The sequence below is a fragment of the Neovison vison genome, chromosome 11 (assembly GCF_020171115.1).
Source record: "Neovison vison isolate M4711 chromosome 11, ASM_NN_V1, whole genome shotgun sequence".
In the NCBI taxonomy this organism is placed as follows: domain Eukaryota; kingdom Metazoa; phylum Chordata; class Mammalia; order Carnivora; family Mustelidae; genus Neogale; species Neogale vison.
In genome coordinates this window covers 153,370,217-153,376,216 of record NC_058101.1, presented here as the reverse complement: position 1 = coordinate 153,376,216, position 6,000 = coordinate 153,370,217, and positions in this window count along the sequence as shown.

Below are 6,000 nucleotides of genomic sequence, written 5' to 3'. Positions count from 1 at the left end.
GCTCCATCTATCCCTCATCTTTATTACTGGATTCTATTCTGGTGGCAAAATGGTGCCTGTAGCTCCAGTCATTGCATATAAATTCCAGGCACCTTGAAAGACATTTCTAATATGTCTAAAGATAAAATAAATAAAAAATAAATAAATAAAAAGAATATGCAACATTTTGCATCACAACTTATGGTATGCATCAATAGCTTGTTCCTTTTTCATTGTTGAATGGTATTCGATGAAATGGATATACCACCAGTCTGTTTAAGTATTCATTCATTGAAGGACATCTGAGCTGCTATGAGTATTTATATACAGTCTTTGTGTATAGCTATGTTTTCATTTCTTTGGGATAAATGCCCAAGAGTGCAATTCCTGGGTCTTATGGTAGTTGCTCTTTTAGTTTTATAAGAAGCTGCCAAACTTTTTTCTTTTTTTTTTTTCCAATTTATTTATTTTCAGAAAAACATTATTCATTATTTTTTCACCACACCCAGTGCTCCATGCAAGCTGTGCCCTCTATAATACCCACCACCTGGTACCCCAACCTCCCATCCCCCCGCCACTTCAAACCCCTCAGATTGTTTTTCAGAGTCCATAGTCTCTCATGGTTCATCTCCCCTTCCAATTTACCCAAAAGCACATACCCTCCCCAATGTCCATAACCCTACCCCCCTTCTTCCAACCCCCCTCCCCCCAGCAACCCACAGTTTGTTTCGTGAGATTAAGAGTCACTTATGGTTTGTCTCCCTCCCTATCCCATCTTGTTTCATGGATTCTTCTCCTACCCACTTAAGCCCCCATGTTGCATCACCACTCCCTCATATCAGGGAGATCATATGATAGTTGTCTTTCTCTGCTTGACTTATTTCGCTAAGCATGATACGCTCTAGTTCCATCCATGTTGTCGCAAATGGCGACATAGTATTCCATTGTGTATATATACCACATCTTCTTGATCCATTCATCTGTTGATGGACATCTAGGTTCTTTCCATAGTTTGGCTATTGTGGACATTGCTGCTATAAACATTCGGGTGCACGTGCCCCTTTGGATCACTACGTTTGTATCTTTAGGGTAAATTCCCAGTAGTGCAATTGCTGGGTCATAGGGCAGTTCTATTTTCAACATTTTGAGGAACCTCCATGCTGTTTTCCAGAGTGGTTGTACCAGCTTGCATTCCCACCAACAGTGTAGGAGGGTTCCCCTTTCTCCGCATCCTCGCCAGCATCTGTCATTTCCTGACTTGTTGATTTTAGCCATTCTGACTGGTGTGAGGTGATATCTCATTGTGGTTTTGATTTGTATTTCCCTGATGCCGAGTGATATGGAGCACTTTTTCATGTGTCTGTTGGCCATCTGGATGTCTTCTTTGCAGAAACGTCTGTTCATGTCCTCTGCCCATTTCTTGATTGGATTATTTGTTCTTTGGGTGTTGAGTTTGTAAAGTTCTTTATAGATTTTGGACACTAGTCCTTTATCTGATATGTCGTTTGCAAATATCTTCTCCCATTCTGTCAGTTGTCTTTTGGTTTTGTTAACTGTTTCCTTTGCTGTGCAAAAGCTTTTGATTTTGATGAAATCCCAAAAGTTCATTTTTGCCCTTGCTTCCCTTGCCTTTGGCGATGTTCCTAGGAAGATGTTGCTGCGGCTGAGGTCAAAGAGGTTGCTGCCTGTGTTCTCCTCAAGGATTTTGATGGATTCCTTTCTCACATTGAGGTCCTTCATCCATTTTGAATCTATTTTTGTGTGTGGTGTAAGGAAATGGTCCAATTTCATTTTTCTGCACGTGGCTGTCCAATTTTCCCAACACCATTTATTGAAGAGGCTGTCTTTTTTCCATTGGACATTCTTTCCTGCTTTGTCGAAGATTAGTTGACCATAGAGTTGAGGGTCTATTTCTGGGCTCTCTATTCTGTTCCATTGGTCTATGTGTCTGTTTTCGTGCCAGTACCATGCTGTCTTGATGATGACAGCTTTGTAATAAAGCTTGAAGTCCGGAATTGTGATGCCACCAACTTTGGCTTTGTTTTTCAATATCCCTTTGGTTATTCGAGGTCTTTTCTGGTTCCATATAAATTTTAAAATTATTTGTTCCATTTCTTTGAAAAAGATGGATGGTACTTTGATAGGAATTGCATTAAATGTGTAGATTGCTTTAGGTAGCATAGACATTTTCACAATATTTATTCTTCCAATCCAGGAGCATGGAACATTTTTCCATTTCTTTGTGTCTTCCTCAATTTCTTTCATGAGTACTTTATAGTTTTCTAGGTATAGATTCTTAGCCTCTTTGGTTAGGTTTATTCCTAGGTATCTTATGGTTTGGGGTGCAATTGTAAATGGGATTGACTCCTTAATTTCTCTTTCTTCTGTCTTGTTGTTGGCGTAGAGAAATGCAACTGATTTCTGTGCATTGATCTTATATCCTGACACTTTACTGAATTCCTGTATAAGTTCTAGCAGTTTTGGAGTGGAGTCTTTTGGGTTTTCCACATAGAGTATCATATCATCTGCGAAGAGTGATAATTTGACTTCTTCTTTGCCGATTTGGATGCCTTTAATTTCCTTTTGTTGTCTGATTGCTGAGGCTAGGACTTCTAGTACTATGTTGAATAGCAGTGGTGATAATGGACATCCCTGCCGTGTTCCTGACCTTAGTGGAAAAGCTTTCAGTTTTTCTCCATTGAGAATGATATTTGCAGTGGGTTTTTCATAGATGGCTTTGATGATATTGAGGTATGTGCCCTCTATCCCTACACTTTGAAGGGTTTTGATCAGGAAGGGATGCTGTACTTTGTCAAATGCTTTTTCAGCATCTATTGAGAGTATCATATGGTTCTTGTTCTTTCTTTTATTGATGTGTTGTATCACATTGACTGATTTGCGGATGTTGAACCAACCTTGCAGCCCTGGGATAAATCCCACTTGGTCGTGGTGAATAATCCTTTTAATGTACTGTTGAATCCTATTGGCTAGTATTTTGGTGAGAATTTTTGCATCTGTGTTCATCAAGGATATTGGTCTATAGCTCTCTTTTTTGATGGGATCCTTGTCTGGTTTTGGGATCAAGGTGATGCTGGCCTCATAAAATGAGTTTGGGAGTTTTCCTTCCATTTCTATTTTTTGGAACAGTTTCAGGAGAATAGGAATTAGTTCTTCTTTAAATGTTTGGTAGAATTCCCCCGGGAAGCCATCTGGCCCTGGGCTTTTGTTTGTTTGGAGATTTTTAATGACTGTTTCAATCTCCTTACTGGTTATGGGTCTGTTCAGGCTTTCTATTTCTTCCTGGTTCAATTTTGGTAGTTTATATGTTTCTAGGAATGCATCCATTTCTTCCAGATTGTCAAATTTGTTGGCGTAGAGTTGCTCATAGTATGTTCTTATAATAGTTTGTATTTCTTTGGTGTTAGTTGTGATCTCTCCTCTTTCATTCATGATTTTATTTATTTGGGTCCTTTCTCTTTTCTTTTTGATAAGTCTGGCCAAGGGTTTATCAATTTTATTAATTCTTTCAAAGAACCAGCTCCTAGTTTGGTTGATTTGTTCTATTGTTTTTTTGGTTTCTATTTCATTGATTTCTGCTCTGATCTTTATGATTTCTCTTCTCCTCCTGGGCTTAGGGTTTCTTTCTTGTTCTTTCTCCAGCTCCTTTAGGTGTAGGGTTAGGTTGTATACCTGAGACCTTTCTTGTTTCTTGAGAAAAGCTTGTACCGCTATATATTTTCCTCTCAGGACTGCCTTTGTTGTGTCCCACAGATTTTGAACCGTTGTATTTTCATTATCATTTGTTTCCATGATTTTTTTCAATTCTTCTTTAATTTCCCGGTTGACCCATTCATTCTTTAGAAGGATGCTGTTTAGTCTCCATGTATTTGTGTTCTTTCCAAACTTCCTCTTGTGGTTGAGTTCTAGCTTCAGAGCATTGTGGTCTGAAAATATGCAGGGAATGATCCCAATCTTTTGATACCGGTTGAGTCCTGATTTAGGACCGAGGATGTGATCTATTCTGGAGAATGTTCCATGTGCACTAGAGAAGAATGTGTATTCTGTTGCTTTGGGATGAAATGTTCTGAATATATCTGTGATGTCCATCTCATCCAGTGTATCATTTAAGGCCTTTATTTCCCTGTTGATCTTTTGCTTGGATGATCTGTCCATTTCAGTGAGGGGAGTGTTAAAGTCCCCTACTATTAGTGTATTATTGTTGATGTGTTTCTTTGATTTTGTTATTAATTGGTTTATATAGTTTGCTGCGCCCACGTTGGGGGCATAGATATTTAAAATTGTTAGATCTTCTTGTTGGACAGACACTTTGAGTATGATATAGTGTCCTTCCTCATCTCTTATTATAGTCTTTGGCTTAAAATCTAATTGATCTGATATAAGGATTGCCACTCCTGCTTTTTTCTGATGTCCATTAGCATGGTAAATTCTTTTCCACCCCCTCACTTTAAGTCTGGAGGTGTCTTCGGGTTTAAAATGAGTTTCTTGGAGGCAACATATAGATGGGTTTTGTTTTTTTATCCATTCTGATACCCTGTGTCTTTTGGTTGGGGCATTTAGCCCATTAACATTCAGGGTAACTATTGAGAGATATGATTTTAGTGCCATTGTATTGCCTGTAAGGTGACTGTTACTGTATATTGTCTCTGTTCCTTTCTGATCTACCACTTGTAGGCTCTCTCTTTGCTTAGAGGACCCCTTTCAGTAATTCCTGTAGAGCTGGTTTGGTGTTTGCAAATTCTTTCAGTTTTTGTTTGTCCTGGAAGCTTTTAATCTCTCCTTCTATTTTCAATGATAGCCTAGCTGTATATAGTATTCTTGGCTGCATGTTTTTCTCGTTTAGTGCTCTGAAAATGTCATGCCAGCTCTTTCTGGCCTGCCAGGTCTCTGTGGATAAGTCAGCTGCCAATCTAATACTTTTACCATTGTATGTTACAGACTTCTTTTCCCGGGCTGCTTTCAGGATTTTCTCTTTGTCACTAAGGCTTGTAAATTTTACTATTAGGTGACGGGGTGTGGGCCTATTCTTATTGATTTTGAGGGGCGTTCTCTGAACCTCCTGAATTTTGATGCTCATTCCCTTTGCCATGTTGGGGAAATTCTCCCCAATAATTCTCTCCAGTATACCTTCTGCTCCCCACTCTCTTTCTTCTTCTTCTGGAATCCCAATTATTCTAATGTTTTTTCGTCTTATGGTGTCACTTATCTCTCGAATTCTCCCCTCATGGTCCAGTAGCTGTTTGTCCCTCTTTTGCTCAGCTTCTTTATTCTCTGTCATTTGGTCTTCTATATCGCTAATTCTTTCTTCTGCCTCATTTATCCTAGCAGTGAGAGCCTCCATTTTTTATTGAACTTCATTAATAGCTTTTTTGATTTCAACTTGGTTAGATTTTAGTTCTTTTATTTCTCCAGAAAGGGCTTTGGAGAGGGTTTCTCTAATATCTTCCATGCCTTTTTCAAGCCCGGCTATAACCTTGAGAATTGTCATTTTGAACTCTAGATCTGACACATTACCAATGTCTGTATTGATTAGGTCCCTAGCCTTCAGTACTGCCTCTTGTTCTTTTTTTGTTGTGAATTTTTCCGCCTTGTCATTTTGTCCAGCTAAGAGTATATGAAGGAGCAAGTAAAATACTAAAAGGGTGGCAACAATCCCAGAAAAATATGCTTTAACCAAATCAGAAGAGATCCCAGATCGTGAGGGGGGATTTCTCCCCCCTCACGATTGGGTGAGGGATCTCCTCTGATTGGGATCTCCTTTGATTGGGATCTCCCAATCTCTTCTGATTGGGATCTCCCAATCTCTTCTGATTGGGATCTCTTCTGATTTGGGGATAAAAAGAGGTTCAAAAAGAAAGAAAGAAAAAAAAGAAAAAAAGAATTAAAAAAAAGAGATTGAATTAAAAATTCAATCAAGAATTTAAAAAAGAATTAAGAAAAAAAAATTGAAGAGATTAGGATCTCTTCTGATTTGGGGATAAAAAGAGGTTCAAAAAGAAAGAA